The sequence below is a fragment of the Lemur catta genome, chromosome 1 (genome assembly GCF_020740605.2).
Source record: "Lemur catta isolate mLemCat1 chromosome 1, mLemCat1.pri, whole genome shotgun sequence".
In the NCBI taxonomy this organism is placed as follows: Eukaryota; Metazoa; Chordata; class Mammalia; order Primates; family Lemuridae; genus Lemur; species Lemur catta.
In genome coordinates this window covers 115345245-115367944 of record NC_059128.1, presented here as the reverse complement: position 1 = coordinate 115367944, position 22700 = coordinate 115345245, and the positions used below count along the sequence as shown (strand labels likewise).

The 22700-nt window shown below is 46.7% G+C and overlaps 1 pseudogene; it reads right to left on the bottom strand.

The window, feature by feature from the left end:
- Window positions 1–11276: 11276 nt before the first annotated feature.
- On the bottom strand, window positions 11277–12230 carry LOC123636979 (annotated as a pseudogene).
- Between the last annotated feature and the right edge of the window lie 10470 nt (window positions 12231–22700).

The window sequence follows — 22700 nt, the reverse complement described above, 5'->3', positions numbered from 1 at the left end:
GCGTCTCAAACAGTATGGCACCAGGAATAATCATTTAAAGTATATAATTTAAATAAAAAGTAAGACAACATTTCCATAGAACACAAGCTGTAAAGAAACATCTCTCAAACACTGTGTTCTCAGGATCACTTTACACCCCCAAATTATTGAGTGCCTTAAAGGAACTTTGTTTAGATAGATGTGGGAAATCTTTATGCTTCTTGATCAATATTTCTACAAACCTAAAATTTCTCTAATAAAATAAGTCCATTCATTTAAAAAAATTTTAAAACATATGTGCACTTAGAAAGCAATGTGTATCTTACAAAAACATATACAAATCAAAAAGTACACATACGTTCAATATGTTAGAATGTCTGTCAAAAATAAAAGAAAGGAAATGGAGTGAAAGAAAGGGGATCAATAGGCCAGGCATGGTGGCCCACGCCTGTAATCCTAGCACTCTGGGAAGCCAAGGCAGGTGGATCGTTTGAGCTCAGGAATTCGAGACCAGTCTGAGTAAGAGCGAGACCCCCGTCTCTACCAAAAAAAAAATAGAAAGAAATTAGCTGGACAACTAAAAATATGTAGAAAAAATTAGCCGGGCATGGTGGCACATGCCTGTAGTCCCAGCTACTTGGGAGGTTGAGGCAGAAGGATTGCTTGAGCCCAGGAGTTTGAGGTTGCTGTGAGTTAGGTTGACGCCATGGGACTCTAGCCCAGGGAACAGAGTGAGACTCTGTCTCAAAAAAAAAAAAAAAAAAAAAAAAAAAGAAAGAAAGAAAGAAAAGAAAGGTGATCAATAAATGAAATAAGAAAGGATCTTTTGCAACCCATGGTCATCAAAACCACGAACTGGAAATATCAGGGACCCAAATCTCTACACCTGAAATCTACCAGAAAATGAGACAAAAATATTTTTACAAGTACCTTGAGCCACTTCTCTAAGAAGGGTCACTAAATCCTTGTCTCCAGGACAGGACCACCCACAGTTTCTCTGCGTAGTTTTATCAGGGCATTGTCTCCCAAGTATTCCCCCAGCAGGGGTCAGCCTGGAGCTTGGAGGACAGGGAATCACCTGGACAATGAGGAACTTCACAGGAATGAGGACGAAGGAACCCACATGGGAAGACTGCACTTAAGACCTGGGAGAAAAAGTCTCTGACCACCCACTCGCCCTCCCCAGAAGTCACGCACCAGCATCAGCTCCCTTCTGTCCCTCACCCTCCCAGCACTTGGCGTCCTCTCTCCCTGCTACACAGCTCTCCCTTTTCTCCCCTCCCCTCCACCCTCCTGGCTCCATCCCCTCCCTCATGGACCCCTCCCCACACTCCTTCTCTGCACCCACTCCCCTCTGGCTTCCAGAGAGAATGTTCTGAAACACACACAAGCCATAGAGTCATCAGACCCAGGGCTCCAACCCCAGCTCCCACTGTGTGACTTTGGAGAAAGAATTTTCAGCTCTGGGCGTCTTCTGCCCAACTGCAAGAATGGCGGTAACCAGAGAACCGCCTTCAGGGAGCCCCCGAGGATTCAGGTAAAGGGCTCAGGGTTCACCTAACAAATGGAGTCGTCATTGATTCTGATATAGTTTTCAGTCTTCCTAGCTGGTTGGTTTGCATCCTTTGGTACCAGATGTCACTAACTGACCCCATTCTAAACTCAGGAGCTCTGACCCCAGCAGGGCCCTGAGGACCTCTGGTAATGTCACAACAGTTTCCCCAGGGGCTGATCCAACTGTCACCCTCTCCCCAAGCCCCTGCCTCACCCCTGCGGTCTGCCTTCTCACCTCCTGCTGGGTAGAGCACCCAGGGCTCTCGGGGCTGGGCTTCCCCATCTCCTCTGACAGGTGACAGAGCTCTGCCACTCTGGTCTCACTGAGGATGGCCCACACACAGGCGCTGAGCAAACATCTCACAGCACGGGGACGTGCCCAGCTCCGCCCTGCCTTCCCCACATCTTCCTACCCAGGCTAGCAGGGACACAACAGCGAAGGCAAAATACACCCAGCACAGGGTTTCCCGACCTCAGCACTAGTGACATTTGGGGCTGGGACATTATGGTGGAGGCTGCCCTGTGCACTGTCTGACATTTAGCAGCATCCTTGGCCTCAAACCACTAGATGCCAGAAGAACCCCACCCCAAGTTGTGACAACCAAAGTGTCTCCAGACATGACCAAATGTCCCCTGAGGGCCAGAATCATGTCCGGTTGGAAACCGATGACCTATAAGCTACAGTGGGCACCTGGGCTGGCTGAACAACCAGGAACCAGACGGGCAAACAGAGAAGACCGCAGCCAGCCACCTGAGGCTGAGGACTCCCTCTCTTCCCCTCTTCTCCCCAGCCCTGCACCCCATCTCCAGGCTGGACAGCTGTACCCACAGCTCTCTGATTCTGCCTCGTACCCTCTCACTCCCGGTCCCTCTCCACCGGCCAGAAGGAGAAGGCAGGAAAGCACCCCTGTCTGATGCTCTCGGGGGCGCCTGCAGGCAGGTGTAGGTAGGGGCCAGACCAAGGGCCTCTTGGTTCAGATGCTGTGCGCTTTATACCTGCTGTGGCCTTCCCGGCAGGACATTCCCATGGGCCTCTCCAGGAAGCCAACCTGGAAGGGCTGTCCTCTGGGTCTGGAGAGGCCGGGAGGGGCCCCAGGGGGCCTTCAGGGACCTGCAGCCCAACTCCCTCCTCCAGCACACAGCAAGGGCTCCCTGTCGCCTCTTCCTGCCCAAAGAGCCCCGGCCCCTGCGGAGGGTGAGGAGCTCCCAGTCTTGGGGGAGACAGAGCTGGATTCAGAAGCCTCCAGCCCCTTGCAATCATGGCAGGGTCAAAGGGAGGACAGGAGAGGGGGGAGCCCAGAGTGGGACTCCAGGACTCAGCCCTGAGACAAGAGCAGCTGGAAGGCTTCCCAGAATAAGGGTAGCTTGGAGCTGGGTGTGTTGGAAAGTGGTTTCTCTCAAGCAATGTAAGTGTTCGGTGTCTTCTGCTCAAACTGGACAGCCCTGTCTCTCTTCTTGATCAACTTCTACCCCATCTCTGTTGTCCTGGTGATCCAAGCCAGAGAGTTTGACATCAGTGGCGCGCCTCCCTGTGATATAATAAAAAATAAACATTGGTTCTGTCAGTGGAAAAGAACCCAAACTCTGTAAAATAATTTAAAGAGGCTCATTCTAAGCCAAGTATGTGCGACCGTGACCCAGCCAGCCACGCCAAAGAAGCCTTGAGCAAGTGGACCTGCTGTGATTGGGTCACAGTTTGGTTTTGTACATTTTAGAGAGAAAGGAATTATAGGTAAAATCATAAATCAATTCATGGAAGGTAAGTATTGATTTGGCCTGAAAAGGCAAGAGATCTCGAAGTGGGGGCTTACAGGTTATAGGCAGGTTTAAGGATTCTTTGATTTGCAATTGTTTAAAGAAGTGAAGTTTTGTCTAAAGGCTTGGAGTGTTTGAGTTAAGATAAAGAAGTCTGTTTCTTAATCAGAGACAAGCCACTGGACATGTACTGAGACTTGAGTGACCTGTTAAGTAAATTGATGACCTGCAGGTGTGGTTTAACCTTTGTCTTACATAGCCTTAGGCCTGTCAATGATTTATTAATGCAGTGCATAAAACTACAGTAAAATAAACTAGGGGAATCTGAGTTAGTGTCTGATTGTTGCAAAGAGTTAACTCCAGGAGGGCTGGGCATAGCTAGGTGTGTCCGACCTCCCTTCTCCTCATGGCGACAACTCAACTTTAAGATTTCTCGAGTCCCCTTGGACAAGAGGAGGTCCATTCAGTCAGCTGAGGGGCTTAGGATTTTATTTTAGTTCACAACTTCCCCCTTTCAGCCAAGATCTGCCAGAGGCAGCAATGGCCAAACTTTTACTTTGTCCCGTGGTTGCCAGGGTGGTGTGGCTACCTGCCCTGGGTCCTCGGTGACCAAGGGACTTGGTGCCAAAAGCCTTACAGCCAATTAAACGTTCTAGGCCAAGCGGGAGTGGAGGTGGATAGGCACTCATCAACCTTTTGAAACCTTTTTGGTGACATAAGAGTAAAACCCCAAAGTCCAAAGCAAGTTACAAAATTAACTTATCTATAAGCAGTGAGCTATGGTCATCTTTGGTTTAGTTAGAGCCTTGTAGCCACCTGTTACATAACACATAATCACTGTTAACCACTGAAGCTAAGGAATTTACAGACTTTTGTTGCACAGCAATGTATTTTTCCAGTCACTTCAGTCACTTGTCCTTAGATGGCCAATAAATTTCTTATTATGTGTCTATTTGCATAAACCCCATAATTGGGAACATCTGTACCTGTTACTGTCATTAGGCATCTTGATATCCTCTCTTGTCATTTTTTGTTTAAGTTTATGGGAAGCGGGAAATTCTTTATGGTTGGGATGGATGCCTGGACCACTTGGCCTGAAAAGGCGAAGTCCCTCATTTTAGCAGCTGTTGAGGCAATTGTGTGTCCGTCCTTGATCTAGATGGTGTGAACTAACTCCATCCCTGGAAACTGGCCCTCACAATGTCATGTCCCCTCCTATTCCACTATAGTCCCTGGGCCTAGAGAGAGGATGTTTACAGTTTTAGCAGCAGGGTTTTGGCAATACAGAACAGGTTGGGGCTGGTGGGATAGAACATTTTTTAAATTCTGGAAGTATCAGGTAAACTTTGTTATTTACATAATATTTGTCTTCACTCTGGAAAACAAAACAAAAAAGTCAGTAATGTTTAAAACAAAAAGTCATAAAAAATATTTTAGTTCTTTCCATGAGTTATTTTTTCAAAAGCAAAGTTTGGACTGTCATTGATCATAAAAGGTTGTCTGAGAAGAATCAAAGCAAAAGAATAATTGTCTGTTAATGATAAAAGTCTAAAAATGGCCATGGGTAAAGACACAAAAGAGATTTGGTTATATTTGTGGCATATGACAATTTATCATATAATTATTATTGGTAACATATACCAACACATATCAGAATTTTAGGAATCTCATACCATTTTAGAGCAGATATTCATAATATATTTATACAAATATAACCCAAAGAAAGTTAAACATCATTTCATATTTGACAATGCTTCCTGTATGGTTTTAACTTACCAAATAAGCTTGAAATGTCTTCATTGCGCTTTCATATTAAAAAGCTGGTGTGAGGTCAAAAGGACTGAATTTAGAATTTTGTTTTTGGAAAGTTTGTCAAATAGTTAAGGTTTAAAACATTTGTTCAAAATAGAATCACAAGTCACTTTAAAATAATGGTCATTTATTTAACCAAGAGTGATAGAGTCATCCCAAGACTTTAAAGGCAATACGGGAAGTTATATGGCTGTAAAAACCTCAATGCTTTTAAAGTTTAGTCTTTCCAGTTAGTCAAAAAACCTAAAGAGACAACACAAGGATTGTCTTGACAGAGCACCAAATCTTTGCTTTTATGTTTGTTTGTTTGTTTGTTTTAGGCCAAATACCCAAAAGGTAAAGAAAAACATTCAGTAATGAGGTTGTTTTTTTCTTGTTTGTTTATTTTTTTATGGGAAGGCCATTTAGACAACTTTGGAGCTAAACCTGTTGAAAAGGATACTTGAATTAATCAGACACAGCGAGAGTGTGTCCAAGGTCTTGAGTGTACATGACATTATAGAGGACTGTGAATAAGAAAAACTAGTACCTTGATGGGGGACACATGACATCTAGCAACAGCATGAAAAGTCTTCTGACCATATGAAATTATTTAGACATAGCAAGAAAAGTCAAGAGTATAGGATTAAATTATACTGGAGGAAAACTTGGCTTTTCTAAACATCTAAGATGAAACATTGTAGTATCAGGCAATATTTTAGCAACAGACTTAGTACCAGAAAAATAAAAAAAAAAAATTACAGGAGCTGAGGAAAGGTTGAAGGTGACAGTTACCATCCCAACTTTTTTAAGGGGAGAAAAAGCTGAAACATGTAAGACATAGAAGTTGAACTTTTGAGATATAAACCTGAGAAGTTTTCTTTTTCTCTTTCTTTTCTTTTTTTTGTTTTTTTGGAGACAGAGTCTTGCTCTGTTGCCCAGGCTAGAGTGCTGTGGCGTCAGCCTAGCTCACAGCAACCTCAAACTCCTGGGCTCAAGCAATCCTCCTGCCTCAGCCTCCTGAGTACCTGGGACTACAGGCATGTGCCACCATGCTCGGATAATTTTTTCTATATATTTTTAGTTGGCCAGATAATTTCTTTCTATTTTTAGTAGAGATGGGGTCTCGCTCTTGCTCAGGTTGGTCTCAAACTCCTGACCTTGAGTAATCCTCCCACCTCGGCCTCCCAGAGTGCTAGGATTACAGGCATGAGCCACCTGGCGCCCGACCGAGAAATTTTCTTAATTTAAAAAGGAAACAGGTTATAAAATTCAAATGAATACATCATGTAATTTCATTAAGAACAAATTAATATTTTAAGAAAACTTTGTTGTTTTAACCAAAAATTTCCTTTTTAATTATAGCCAACTTGATTGCATACAAAATCCCTTCATAAATTCTCTTCTATGAACCTTACACTGACTTGTACAGCCCATCTATAGTATGCTTAAGCTTTCTGTTTTGTCCTAAATTTTCTTTTTTTTAAGTGACTACTTATTTTATTTTAGGGCAAAAATTCACCAAACAAGATCCTTTTTCATACAATATTATTTTCTTTTCTGTTTAACCTTTCTTACCAAAATATATTTTTATATTCATAGTTATTTTTTACCTCTCTCTCCCCTACTTATTGGTGATTCGTTCCTTTGCAGGTTTTGTAATCTCCTTTTTGGTAAAATGGGTTATGAGATGGACATACAATTTTTGGTTAATCACAAACAATCCAGATGTATAATGAGTGCCTTTTTTCTAACTTAACAAAACTTTAAGATTATTCTGAGCCAAATATGTGTGACCACAGCCCATAGAGCCACATCCAGGAAGCCTTGAGCAAGTGGTCTCCCTGCGCTTGGGTTAAAGTTTGGATTTATACATCTTAGGGAGACAGCAATTACACGTAAACGCATAAATCAATGCATGGAAGGCACGCATTGGTTTGGCCAGAAGAAGTAGGACATCTTGAAGAAGGGGGCTTACAGGTATAAGTGGGTTTAATGATTCTTTGATTTGTAATTGGTTAAACAAACGAAGCTCTGTCTAAGGGCTTGGAGCACTTTAAGTGAAGATAAGGAAGCCTATTTCTTAGTCAGAAATAAGCCACCGGACGTATACTGAGACTCAAGTGACCTGTTAAGTATATTGCAGGTGTGGTTTAACCTTTGTCTTACATGGCCGTAGGCCTGCTGATGATTTCATATCTTACTGTTACAAAGAGTAACTCCAGAAGGGATGGGCATAAGTAGGCGTGTCTGACCTCCTTTCTCCTCATGCCCAGCAACTTAACTTTAAGGTTTTTCTGGGGTCCCCTTAGCCAAGACAGGGGTCCACTCAGATAGGGAGCTTAAGATTTTATTTTACTTCACATTTCTGTAAAAAAATAAAATAAAAACAATATTAGGACCATCCAAACTCATTATGCCAAAGAGAAAGTTAAGTCTGGATACTGAGTCATGTGATTGAGTCATGAGTCATGTGACACTGGTGTTCCTTTCACAAATACATGACTGTTGCTTCCCTCATTGCTGTTAAGGTATTTTACATTGGCCAGACCCTGACACACACAAAAAACACAAGGCCCCATGCATCTCTGGATGCCTGCCCTCAGAAACTATTCATAAGTAAATTCTTCATTTACCCCCTCAACTTTTCAAGACATGTATCGTCCCATAAACAAACAGATGTCAACTGTAACCTTAGCTCTGCAACTAAGTCTGACCCCTTTCTTCAGGGAACTAAAACACGTCAAGTTTCATGCTGACAATGTTGATTACAAGCTTCTTTTCCCAGGTGCAGAACAAGGATAGGATGAGATTGATCGTTCCTCCACCGGAGGCTGAGAATTCTACATCCGTGGTCCCCAATCCGTGTTAGAAACACGGCCACACAGACACGCCTAGTTATGCTCCCTCTCTTCAAAAGTTACTCTTTGTAACAGCCAGATACTAAACCATTAGCAGGCCTAAGGCCATGTAAGACAAAGGTTAAACCACACCTGCAGGTCAGCAATTTACTTAACAGGTCACTCAAATTCAGTGTACATCAGTATATGTCAATTTCTCTGATTCAGAAACAGGCTTCCTTAACTTAAAACACTCTAAGCCTTTAGACAAAGCTTCATTTCTTTAACCAATTAAAAATCAAAGAATCATTAAGCCCACCTATAACCAGTAAGCCCTGACTTCAAGGTGTCCTACTTTTTTGGGCCAAACAAATGTACATATTCATTTATGATTTTACATGTAATTCCTTTCTCCCTAAAATGAATAAAACCAAACTGTAACCCAGCCACGGAGAGACCACTTGCTCAAGGCTTGTTGGGTGTGGCTCTGTGGGCCATGGCCACACAAGTTTGGCTCAGAATAGACCTCTTTGAATTATTTTGCAGAGTTTGGGTTCTTTTCCATTGACAGTATAGTCACAGAGTAGGACAATCATCACAACAATACATTTTAGGGGATTTTCACTGTCTGTAAAAGAAACATCCTGCACATTAGCAGTCACCCCCCGTTTCCCTCCCCCTACCTTAGGCAGCCACTAATCTGCTTTCTGTCTCTATGGATTTGCCTGTTCTGGACATTTCATTTCAATGGAATCATATAATATGCAACTTTTTATGGCTCGCTTTTTTCACTCAGTATAATGTTTCCAGGTTCATCTATGTTGCCATTTGTATCAGCACTGCTTTCCTTTCTATGGCCAAATGATGCTCTATTGCATGGTTATATCCATTTTGATTATCTGTTTATCCATCAGTGGACATTTGGGTTGTTTCCATTCTTTGGCTATTATGAATAGTTCTGCTATGAACAGTGATGTATGAGCAAGACAATCTTAAAAGCACAGGAAACTGGAATGGGTGTTGCTTTGCTAATTGATGCAGCTTCCTAAGTAAGGCTGGGAGGAATTAGGGGTTTTGGCAGCTGCACACTGGGAATACCATCTATGTATTTTCTCTCCTCATTTGATTAATTTCCTACACCAACGAGCCAGGTCTCAGTTTGAGGAAATTTTACTTTCTGGGTGGAAGATGACCCTTTGCTGTGCCCACTCCACAGTGGGAGACAACATCAATGCCTTCACCACATAAATCCAGCTCAGCAAGTTAATGACAAGATACTCCTACTGCAGGTTTCATGGGAAGAAGGGGAGGAAGCCTTAGCACTGATATTTTGTGGAAACTCTTTTTTAAAATCTATTTCCAACACCTGTGTTCATAAAATCAAGTTCTCCATCAGGCTTTGAGCCATCATCTGCTTTCTCTTCCCCTAAAGAGCCCAACATGACCAATAACAGAGTCATCTTATCTTGTTTCTCTCTGTCTCTCCCCTGCAACCCCCACCTCACCATCCTCATACCTAATGCTCAGCTCACAAACAAGTCTCTTCCTATGATTCAATCTCCCTCAAAGCCAGTGAGGAATTATAAATAATGAGAAATTATAATAATGAGAATATTGCTGGCACAATAAATATTCTTTTTGTATTCCTTTACAGGCTTTTAGAAATTAAGAAATGATCTATGAAAATTAGTGAACATAGTTACTGTTCAACTTATAGTAGGTACAATGGTTACTAATATTTTTTTTTACTATTGCTATACAGCAGCACTGGAAGCAACCTAATAGCCAGCAATAAAGTTTTTGTTCACTAATTCAATCTGAATAATGTATACACCTAGCTGTGTGTGTATGATGAATTCCTCACCTCATAAAATTATATAAACACAGCCATGGATCACAGGTAGAAATTCACAGACATGGACAGTTTCAAGGAGATTGAAATCACACCAAAATCACACATTAAGCCTTGGCCCCTACTCCACACCATATACAAAAATACACTCCAAATGGATCAAAGACCTAAATGAAAGAGCTAAAATTATAAAACTCTTCTTAGACAACACAGATGTTCATGGTCTTAGATTAAGCAACGGTTTCTTAGACCCAACACCAAAAGCATGAGTGACAAAAGAAAACAATAGATACATTGATGCTATCAAAATTAAAATTTTTTGTGCCACAAAAGGACACCAAAAAGAAAGTGAAAAGACAACTCATAAAATGTGAGAACATAGTTGAAAATCACATGCCTGATAAGGGAGTTGTAACTTGAAAACATAAAGCATTCTTACAACTCAACAACAAACAAATAAAAAACCCAATTAAAAAAACAGGTACAGTATCTCAATAGATATTTCTCCAAGAACACATAGAAATGGCCAACAAGGACAGGATAAGATGATGCACAACATTACTCATCAGGGAAATGCAAACCAAAACCACAATGAGATACCACTGCACACCCACTAAGATGGTTATGGTCAAAAAGACAGACAATAAAAAGTGTTGCAGAGGATGTGGAGAAACTGGAACCCGATAACACTGCTGGTAGGAATGTGAAGTGGTGCAGACAGTTTGGGAAACTGTCAGGCAGTTCCTAAAAATTTAAACATAGAGATGCCATTTCACCCAGCAATTCTACTTTAGTGTATATACCCAAGCAAAATGAAATATATATTTTAACGAAAACTTGTACACAATCATTCATAGCAGCATTATTCAAAATAGCAAAAGTTAGAAACACTGAAATGTTCATCAATGATGAATGGATCAGTAAAATGTAGGACGTCCATACAATGGAATATTATTTGGCAATAAACAGGAATGAGTACTGATACGTGCTGCAACCTGGGAGAATCCTGAGCACAGTAACGCTCAGGGAAAGAATCCAGTGGAAAACACTGTTTCCATTTATACTCCACTGATATGAAATGTCCAGGATGAGCAAATCTATACGGACAAAAAGCAGAGAGTGACTGCTAATGGGTGTATGTTTCTTTTCTGGGTAATCGAAATGTTCTAAACTTGACTGTAGTCACGGCTACATAATCCTGAATATACTGACACTATTGAAATGCACACTTTAATGGGTAAATTGTTTGGTATGTAAATTATATCTCAGTAAAGCTGTTAAAAAAAGCTCAAGAAAAAATAAAACTAAGATAAGGACACACAGATCAAGGGTTCAAGAAATTTTTTAAAAGTGTTTAACATTTATTGAGAACCTATTACGTGATGAGTGTTATCATATGCAAATCTTTGCAGCAATATTACAAGGAAGGCATTATTAACCCCACGGTACAGATAACAGTATGTCATCCCCCTACCGTATGCCACAAATACCTCTGCACTAGCTACTCAGGTGCCTGAGGAATGGAGTTTGCTGAGGAAGGTCTTCTTCAGGGCGACCTTCAGCTCCTTGTTCCTGAGGCTGAAGATGATGGGGCTGAGGAAAGGTGTGAGGACCGTGTAGGTGGTGGCCATTAGGGTGTCACCTTCCTGAGAGTGGGGACCCTTCGGCTTGAGGTAGATGACAGAGGCAAAGCCATAGTGCACAATGACCACAATAAGGTGGGACGCACAGGTGGAGAAGGCCTTGTGCCGACCTTCAGCAGATGGGATCTTCAAGATGGAGGCCACGATGAAGGCGTAGGAGAGGAGGATGAGGAGGAAGCAGCTGAGCAGAGCTGTGTTGTACACCAAGCCCACACTGAGGGCCACCTATGGTATGTCATCTCCACAGGCCAACTTCAACAGTCATGGCACGTGGCAAGCAAAGTGGTGGATCTCATTGGGTCCACAGAAGGTGAGTTGGAAAATGGCCGTGGTCACCACCATCCCCATGACTGAGCCACCAGCCCAGGACCAGCCCACCAGGCAGGCACAGCCACGAGGGCTCGTGAGCACGTGGTAGCGCAGGGGGTGGCAGATGGCCACGTAGCGGTCGTAGCCCATGACGGTGAGCAGGAAGGAGTGGGTGAAGCCGAACGTGAAGGAGGAGAACATCCGGCCGGCACAGGCCGGGAGGGTGATGGAGCGGTGGGCGGACAGCAGGTCGGCCAGCATGCGCGGGATGACGGCCACGGTGTACAGGACCTCGGAGACGGACAGGGCGCACAGGAAGAGGTACATGGGCGTGTGGAGGCTGCGCTCGCTCCAGACGGTGGCCGTGATGAGCAGGTTGCCCAGCAGCGTGAACAGATACATCAGCAGGAACAGCAGGAAGAAGACGGGCAGGAGCTGCTGCGGGAAGGTGGAGAAGCCGACGAGGATGAATTCAGACGTGGAGGTGCGGTTTGGCCCCAGCATGGCAGCCACACCTAGCGGGGAGAGAGGGAGGAAGACCTGCTGGTTAGGGGCACAGATTGCCCAGTGAGTCCACCTGGGAGCACACCTGAGCCTCTCCCTCACCTGTCCTGAGACACATCCATCTGCAAAAAGGCGTTAATAATGTATTGAGATTTAAATGAGATCATGCATCTTAAGTGCTTCACACAGCTCCTGGTACATAGTAGGAATTCAATAAATAAAAACTGATAATAATTATTATGCTATTGTTATTATTACTAATATTAGCTCCATGCACCTCACCTCACACCATGCTTTTCTGCCTTTGTTCATGCTGCACTTTCCACATTTCTCCCATCTTTATGGGTCCAAATCCTGTCTGGATTTCAAGCTACTCCTCAGTTGCCACCTTCAGCTGGAAGTCACCCCTTCCTGTGGCATGGGAAGGACATAGGCTCTGTTTCAGTGTCCCAGCACCGCTTACTACCCGTGAGACCCAGGGCGGGCTGCTTCCCCTCTCTGGGTCTCATTGCTCACATGGAAAATGGAGTAATCATTTTCGTATCACAGGGCTACTGTGTTGCTTAAATGACATGAGGCACATTAAACACTTAACTGCTGTTTTTCTTGTTTGATCTGACTCCTACGAGTCCCTCACAAAGATGAAGCACTAATTGACTTCACTACAGAGTCACAGTCTCTGGCCCCAGCTGGGCAGTCTGTCTCTCGTCACTTGCCAATGCTCTTCTCTGAGTCTTCTCCCTTCTCCTTGACCCGCACCCCAATCCTCTGATCCCCAACCTCCTGAGGAACGCAGAAACCATAGCTCTCAGCCAGGGCTTCTCTCGTCTCCTTCCCGGAGTGGCCACAGAACTAGATCCACCTCAGATCTCAGTGAGGGCAGCTCCCCTCCCTGAAACTGCTCCGGCAGGAGCCCATCCCTCTGCCATGGCTTCTCTCCCTGTCTCTTTCTCTCCAGCCTGCAAACAGGGTGGATGCAACATACCAAATGTATGTTGAAATGCAAAATGGATCAATGGATACACAGAATGAGGTCCACACATACAGTGGAATATGATGCAGCCATGCAAAGGAACGAAGCTCTGGTCCAAGCCACAACGTGGACGAACCTCGAAGACATTACGCCAAGTGAAGCAAGCCGGACTCCAAAGGCCACCTGTTGTAGGATCCCGTTTATAGGAAATGTTCAGGATAGGTTAACCCATGGAGAAAGAAAGCATGTGAGTGGTTGTCAGGGAACATGGGTAAGATGGAATGGGGAGTGACTGACTAATGGGCTTGAGGTTTCCTTTCAGAATGGTGAAAATGTCTTGGAACTATATAGGGGTGGTGGTTTCACAACATTGTGAATGTACTAAATGCCACCAAATTGTACACTTTAAAATATTTAGTGGCTAATTTTTTGCTAGTAAACTTAACATAAATAAGAAAAAATGAAGCACTGATTCATGCTATAGGAGGGCGAACCTTAAAAACACACTGAATTAAAGAAGCCAGACAGGAGAGGTAACGTATGTTCTGATTCCATTCGTATAAAACATACGGAACAGGCAAATTCGTACAGACGGGAAGCAGATTAGTGGCTGCCAGAGGCTGGGGGAGGGGGGGTGGGGAGGGACTGCTAATGGGGACGGGTTTCCTTTGGGGCTGATAAAAATGTTTGGAAACTAGATAGGGATGGTAGTTGCACAACATTTCTGAATGAACTTAATGCCAGTGAGTCGGGCACTTTCATTAGTAAAATGGTTAATTCTGCATTGTGTGAATTTTATCTCAATTTTTATAAAAGCACTCTGGACTTCCCTCGGCCTTCCTCTGCCTCTCTCTGTCTCTCCGCTGTGTTCACAGCCCAGCCTGTCCTCAGGAAGTGAGAGAAAGGGTCTCCGCGTGTTCAAGGCCAGCCCAGAGCTAAGGGAGGGAGAACCCATGGGCTGCCCAGCTCAGCCTTCCTGCTCCCGAACCCGGGTCTTCTGAGAGCAGAGGGGGAGGCTGCTCAGGAACGCTCTGCTCAGAGATGGGCAGCCTCCATCTCCACACGCAGGACACAGGTGCCCACTGTGTCCCCCGCACACCTCTTCACATACCTGCATCCACCTGCCACCTGTCCCCACACGCTCAGCTGCTGCAGGCTCTGTCACTAACACCAACCGTGCACACAATGGGGCGACGCGTGCACCAGCTGCGTTTACACCCTCAGCCTTGCAGGCCCTCACACAGAGGCGGAGACCCCGCCGGCAGAGATGGGCACACACCTGCAGAGTCCCGGCCCCATGCACGCCTGCAGGTGCACGCCGATGTGCACACTCACAGTACCACGGTGCCTATGGAAACACGCAGGTGCTGCGTAAACGCCTGTGTCCCTCACACTCAACTTTCACTCTATGACCTGCAGCGACAAGCACACAGCAATCCTGGGTAGAACACGGTAATATGGAGCCACCCCAGAGGCTCAACTCGCCTTGGACCTCATGGGGCCGGTTCTAGGTCCAAGATCCGCCCCCAACATTCCGGTTACCCTCAGCCCTTCCCCAGATCCCGCTGGCATCACCTCCTCCAGGAAGGCAGCCTGGGGCGCGCACTGACCTCTCTGCACTGAGCGGGGAGCGCAGGGAACCCAGCCCCCTCGCCACACAGTGAGCTCGGACACGGGGCAGAGGGGAAGGCTGCGCCCTCAGTTTATACCTATCTTCTCCAGAGGCACGTTCCACGTAATCTCGGGGGGCCCGTCGGTGCTGGATGCGGGTGGGGCCGCTCTCAGGACCCAGGAGGCAGCAGGGACCTCGGGGAGCCTTGGGGACCTCTGAGAGCCTTCAGGGCGCGTCAGGCGTCCCCGGGATCAGCGCACGTTCGTCCACGCAGCCCCCAAACCTTCTTCCCTGACGGCCGCTGTGCCCGGGTCGCTCGCAGCTGGGCTCTTCTGAGCTCCCAAAAGGGACAGCTAGTCAGGGTGATGGAGTGACGGTCTGTCCCTGGGAAGGCTGGGGACAAGTCCTGGGTCAGAAAAGGAAACAAAGGAGGCCTGCGACCCCCTTCTCTCAAAGCCCCTCTCCTTCCCTGGCTGGGAGGGACCAGCGTGCGATCACCCCATCGCACAGCCCAGGCTCCATCCACACTCCCCGGCGGCCGCCCCTGGGCATCCCCGGGAGGACAACGCAGGCTCCAGGAAAGGACGCCGCCCACGTGGGTCGGCAAGTCGGGGGTCCCACTACCGCAGGGAGTTTGTAAGGGTGGCGGGGACTCGCCTGCTGCCTGGTGCTGAGGAAGATGAGGGGCGGGCCCGAGCAGGACTCTGTCAGGGGGACCCCACCCAGTACCCAGGCTGTCCAGGGCTGAAGAACTGGAGAGGGAAGCAGGAAAGAGCCCCAGGCCAGGCCCTTCAGCCTTGAACTTGGGGTGGGATTCCCGTGTGCTCCAGGCTCGCCTGGCTTTGGGGCCAAAATGGGACTCAGAGTCCAGCCCCTCCCCGAACCGCCTTACTCCTCATCCCCAAGACCCCCAGCCTGGTGCAGACACTTCTAACCCGGGAGACAGCGTCAGTCTCTGCACTAGTCCTCTGGGGCTCCCACAACAAAGTACCACAAACTAGGTGGCTTAGCAGTAAAAGCAGAAATTTAACCAGGCACAGAAGGATGCACTTGCAGTCCCAGCTACTACACAGGCTGAGGTGGCAGGATCCCTTGAGCCCAGGAGTTTGAGGCCAGCCTCAGCAACATAGCAAGACCTTCATCTCTAAAGAAAAAAATTTATGCGTTGTGTTCCAAAGGCCAGAAATAGGTGTTGGCAGGGTTTCTTCCCTCCGGGGACTGGGAGGGAGAGTTTGTTCCATTCCTTTCCCCTGGCTGCTGGTGGCCAGTGGCAGTCCTCGGCAGTTCCTTATCTTATACACATTATCACCCCAACATCTGCCCCTGTGTTCACATGCCCTTCTTCTCTGTGTCTATGTCTTCTGTGTTTCTAACAAGGACATTAGTCACTGGGTGGCCCCTAAACCCAAGATGGTCTTGACTAATTATATCTGAAAAGAGCACATGTGCAAATTATTTCACATTCTGAGGTCCCAGATGGACATGAATTTCTGGGGGGACCCTCTGCCACCCGCCGGCTTCATCCCTCACCCCTGCAGCCTGTCTGCTGTACAGCACCAGAAGGATCCTGCTAAACAAACCAGATGACATGCACCCTGTGCTTAGAACCAGCCAAGGCTCCCTGCTCCCCAGATGCCTTACTGAGACCTAGAAGGTTCTGTGCAGTCTGGTCCTTGTTAGTTTCTCTGATCTCTTCTCTCAGCTCCCTCCCCCACTTCCAACACCCTCTCTCCCCTTTTAATCTCCAGGCTAAAATGAGACTGGAGCATTTTAAGTATCTTGTCTGTGCCAACCTCCCTCTCACCCCAGGTCCCTCACTCCTCACTCCCCCCTCCCATCTGCTTCAATCAAACGGACTCAGGTCTCATGTCACCTCTTCCAGGAAGCCGTGAGATCCTGTAAGGCAGGTGAGCAAATGGAGCAGGTTGCATTTGCACCGAGCTTCGAGGAATGAGCAAGAGTCCCCCACACAGCACCAGGGAGGGCGCCCCAGGCAGAGGAGCCAGCATGAGCAGAGGCACCGAGGACAGGGGAGATGGGAAGGCGCACTGGAGCCAGTCTGTGAAGGGCTTTGGAGGCACCTTAGAGCCATCCCTGGGGCCTGGCTGGGGGATGGCAGGGGCTGGAAGGAGAGGCCAGGAAGGGGCTGGGGCCTCTAGCTTGGCAGGGGCAGATGCCAGCCTGGACTGAGGGTGCAGCCAACACTGTCCTTGAAGCTCTAGCCTCCCAGGACAGCAGAAAACCCAGAATTTGGAGGAATTGGGGTGGACCCACAGATGTCTCTGAGATATTTCCTTGGCACAGCTGAAACCAGGAAGGGACATCAGAGAGACAGATGTGCAGACAAGAGATGGAGCCAGGACTCCGAGAAAGGTCTGTTATTGCTCCTTCTGGGAGCCCAGAGAGATGAGGACGCAGAGGGGGCTGGGTTCCCGGGACCCAAGGTGAGTTGTGAGCCAGGGGACAGGCTGGAGGGGCCCAGGTCACGGTTCAGCTCCATCCCGACGTCCCGCCTGGCGGGGGCGCTGTGACCTGGGGCCAGGCGCTTGGCCTCTCTGGACCTCACTTTCTCTTTTGTAAAATGGGGCCGGGTTATCGGGTAAGGGGCGCGTCCGCTGGGAGCGGCCTGGCGCACAGTAGGTGCTTGCTCAGGGTGAACTCCCCTCCCTCTGCCCTCACTTTAAATTTTCCTTGAGCCGCGACCCTGTTCTTTCATTTGTCCCACAAGTGTTCGCTGAGCGCCCGCTGCGCGCCGAGCAGTGCGTGGCCCCTGCAGGACCCGCAGCCCCGGAGCTCTGCTCGGCGGCTCTCCCAGGCAGGGCCCCGCACTTCGGGGTCCCCAGTGGGCTTCCCCAGGGAGGACCGATGAATACGAGTTCGAGTGGTTTCAGTCCCCAAACGTGCGCCACCCTCGCTGTGCACCAGAACCTGCGCTCACAGCTGCAGGGAGGGGACGGGCAGACCCAGCTCCCCGGGAAAAACCTTCTCCGCCTCCTTCCCTCCCTGCACCTGCCCTGCAGCTGGGAAGGGGGTGGCCATTTCCCTGTTTCTTCAACCTGATCTTCAGTGCATGAACCCTGGCAGATGCTCTTCAGAGTTTAGGTGATTTATTTGCAGATGGATTCTCTTTCTGGATCTTTTAACCTGGAGGGGTTTCAGAGGAGGGAGAAGGACTGTAACTGCCCCAGGGGCCTGTCCCACCTTCCTTGTATTGATGTCCCGGTATCTGAATGACTTCTGCGCTGGTCTGTCTCCCTCCCTTGTCGAGGAGCTCTTAGAGGTGGACTCTGGGTCCCATCACCTTTCCTCTGTAGCACAGAGTGCTTAGACCATAAATATTTCTAGGATAGCATTTCCACTAGAGACTGGAAGTTTGGGTTGGGTTGAAGGGCTCTTCAATGCCATGGTCAACATCTTGCTCAAAGGTCTCCTCCTTCTGAGACAAGCAGCTGCCTGCCAATAAACAGAGGCAGGAAACCTCATGCCTGATTTACCTTTTGGTAACAAGGAGACGTCAGAACAACTGCACCAGCTGCTTAATATGATAAAAGAAAAAAATGACCAGCCTTGGTACCTAAAGACTGTGTACAAGATAACCCTTATCTCCAGCTTGGAGGAAATCCTGCTCCAACTACCACACGTTCAACAGATGTGTCTGGGGCATCTGAGCCCATCCTTGAGCCAGGAGCTGGGGAGGTCACAGGGGACAGGACAGACATGGTGCCTGTTCTTGTGGACTTTACAGTGGAGGGGAGAAGGTGGGTGAGGAACAGCTGAATTTCAGACAGTGTGAGGAGGAGATGGCAGTGGCTGTGAGAGTGGACAAACTAATCCTTGGAAAGCAGGGCAGGCTGATGGGGGAGGGCTTCACGGAGGAGGTGACATTTCAGCTGAGACTTTCTGCTCCAGGGGCAGAGAGAGAAGAAAGGGTGCACCAGGCAGAGGGAAGAGCGTGTGCAAAGGACCTGCAGTGGGATGATGATTGGTCATCCAAATAACAGGAGAAGGCCGACATGACAGGGAGCTTGGGCAGCAAGGGGTAGGGAGTGGCTCCAGGGGCCTAAAAAAACAGGCAGGGTCTGATCTCAAAGGACCGTCCCCCATAATCCCAACAGCCCTGAGATGACACTCGTCTCCATGGGGGATGCTGTCTATGATACACGCACAAGGGCAGATGAGTTCTTGTGATGTCAACCACACCTGAAAAGTGAGTTTCAGATAAGTTAGAAGGATTTTGCAACTCACAGACTCTCCATAGGGTTGTAATGAGGGAGCCCCTTGTTTTCCCGGCAAGTATTTACTGAGCACCTATTAGGGGCCAGGCATCAGGATCACAGTGCTGAGCAAGTGCAGTGTGGTCCTATCCTCTCAGGGCTACCAGTGCAACGGGGAAAGAGGGCAGGTGTTGACCAAGTAATTTACATAACAGAGTAGGGCCAGTGTTACGATGGAGGAAGTGGAAGCCTCAGCCTCCCTCAGAGCTCTGGAGACCTTCACCCCCATCTGTGCTGGCAGCATGGCATGTTCACAGGCACCACTGGTGGCACCAAGTGCTTTGCATTCCATGGCTCTGCTGTCCAAGGTGCCATGGTGCTTTCTGTAGCATTTGATCATTTGAAGCTCTGGGATTCTAGTGTCTTGGGAAAAGAAAGGGCCCCCTCCGATCCCTACCTATGTCTCTTGCTGCTTGTCAGACACCTAAGTTTGGCCTGAGGCTAAGGGGGAAACTATCAGGGATCATTCCTCCAGAGTGGGCTGAACCTGTGACTGTCTCCACCTCAGTTCTCAGTTGTGAACCAAACCTCATCTGCATGCAGCTCTGTGGCTGATCCTCAGGGACTTTTTAATTTACACAAATGAAGTGGAGATGGGAATTGTGTGTCAACTTTTAATGAACCCACAGGGGTCACTGAAAATCCCACGGCTTGTTCACTAAGAAAACTTGGAATTGGCTTCTCAGGGACTGTTATGGCAGTGGAGTTTGCCAGGTTGTGCAGGCAGGTGTCCCATTGGGCCGTTTAATGCCAGCGAAGACTCTCACCCTGTTCTTTGATGTGTCCTCCAGGAAGGATGCCCAGGGGCTTTGAGTGATGGGCACTTAGAGCTTTGGAGCAGGGCTGGAGGTGGCGGGTTCAGACAAATTCTGCTAATTGCCTGGTTTGGAAACCCCATGACATCACTGTGGTTGAATTCTCTGGGGGATTGTTGTTTTCTTCTTTAAACAGAGAGCAGCTCATCACTAGTGTGAATTGTTTGTTTCTCTTTGGGTTTTTAAACACAGATTACTAAGCAAGGTCAGACTTGTAGAGTAACCCGGCAGTTTGTTATGCAGCAATAGGTAACTCACGCAGTCCTCACGGGGGGTTTTCCTCCCAAATATATGACTCTCCACCCATGACATACAATGGCCCTTGAACACTGTGGTTGTGCAGCACTCTTCAGGAAGCATTTGTGCTAAAAGAAAAAGTAGGAACTTAATAGAAAATATTTAGAGACATCTCAGACCCTTCTCTTCTCTGAGCCAAGGTCAATGCCAAAGAGACTGACTCCTCATGGGGGTGAGGACAGAGTCAGTATCTTCCTACTCCTTAACAAGTCCCAGGAAGGTCACTTTCTCACAGCCCACTCTCTGATTCTAATTTATATCCATTTCTCTGAGTTATTCTGAAGCTAAGTTTAGTCCAAGATGAGCCAAGACAAATTCTTTCTCTGAAATTACTGTTCAAAGTTATTTTATTACCTGTTCAAGCCAGTTCTTGCAAGCACCCATACACACACGCGACACCGTGGCAGCACCGTGAGAGCAGGCAGTGTCAGTTTAGTTTCTTGCCGTATCCGTAACATGGTGATTGGCATCAAATAGGTACTTCATTAACATGGTCTACAAAAGTTTTCTACCATATCCATTGTAGGAAAACACATTATTTGACCTGCTTTGGAGAATCATAAAGAATATGATGCAATAAGAATCATGAATAAACATTTATTGACTGACTCCTTGCCGGACACAATGCTGTCGCCGGAACATGCATGATCTCATTTTGTCTTCACAAAACTGAGATAACAACTATGGTATATACAATGGATCGAAAGCTGAGAGAGCTTAAAACTGGCCTCTGTCCCAAATGTAGGAGGAAACACAGCTGGAATCTTAATCTTGTCTTTCTGACTCCAAAACATGTTTTCTTTCTATTTGACCACATTAATTTACTGCTCTTGAAAATACTCACTTGAAAGAAAGATGAGAAAAATCCCTTACCAATTGCCTTAGTATGTTCAGGCTGCTAAAACAAAATGTGATAAACTAGATAATTTTAAACCACAGAAATTTATTTTTCACAATTCTGCAATCTCGGAAGTCCAAGGTCAAGCAGCTGGCAGATTTGGTATCTGGTAAGGAAAGGAGCTGCTTTTTCCGGGTCATAGGTGGCACCTTCGTGCTGTGTTCTCTCATGGTGGGAGGGGTGAGAACTCTCTGGGGTCTCTTTTATAAGGGCACTAATCCCATTCTTGAGGGCTCCACCCCCATGACTTAATCGCCTCTCCAAAGCCCCACTTCCTAATAACATCACCTTGGGGGTTAGGATTTCTACATATGAATTTGGGGGCACACACATATTTAAACCATATTAAAAGCAACTATTTTGCATATTACCTGTCAATACTTAGCAACATTCACATAAATTTCATACAATTATCAACATGGTGTACATGTCATAAATGTTTTGCATGTTTCTCCATTGTCTTCATATTTTTATAGGATTGCATAGTAGTCCATGATAGTTGAAGCATCAATTATCTTCCACACACAATTTCTCCCTACCTGCCCTGGAAAGCAGGATGGGGAGGGGACATAAAAATTAGAAGGAGTTTATTGAAAGTATAAAAATGTGATGATATAAATTCTGTACTAAGAGTAATTACAATAAATGTTAATGAGTTACTCTCACCATTTCAAATACTAAAATTCTCTGATTTTATTTAAAATATAATCATATCACAATATGTTTCCTCAAGAAATACTAAAAACAAAAGGATAAACAAGGGTTAGATATGAAAAAACAATTCAGAAGGGATAGGAACCAAAAAAGAAAAATGTATCTATAAAATATTAAATAAATTATTATAAAAGGTATCCATCTAACAAAAACATTTGCACCCCCTTAATATTTTAAAATTAAAAAAAAATTCAGACTGTTATCTGACCACAGCACAATCAAGTTAGAAGTTAAACAGCATAGCCTTTAAAAACCCTAACTTGGGGGCCAGCGACAGTGGCTCACGCCTGTAATCCTAGCACTGCGGGAGGCCAAGGTGGGAGGATCGCCTTAGGCCAGGAGTTTGAGACCAGGCTGGGCAAAGGCAAGATACCATCTCTACAAAGAAATAAAAAAATTAGCTGGGTGTGGTGGCGCACACTTTAGTCTCAAAAACTCAGAAAGCTGAGACAAGAAGATCCCTGGAGCCCAGGAGTTTGAGTTTGAGGTTGCAGTGAGCTATGATGACACCACTGAACTCTACCTGGGGCGACAGAGCAAGACCCTGACTCAAAAAAAAAAAAAAAAAAGACCTTAACTGTTTACAGCAGCCTCTGAGGTGGGTTTGTTGTGAAAATGATGAAGCAGTACTCGGTGAGGTTAAGTCTCTCACCCAAGGATGTTCATGTTGTAAGCAGCAGAACCAGGATTCGGACCAGCTCTGCCTGACCCCGAGCCTGAGTTCTCACCACCATGGCACGAGGCCCCCAGGAGACCCCCTGCAAACAGCCAGTTGTGAACAGCACCATAACACAGAGGGGATGTTACATTAGCATTGAATCCTCCTCCAAGGTCAGTGGATTAAACACCGGGATGACTCCAACTCTGGAGATAAGGAGAGACACAGCTTC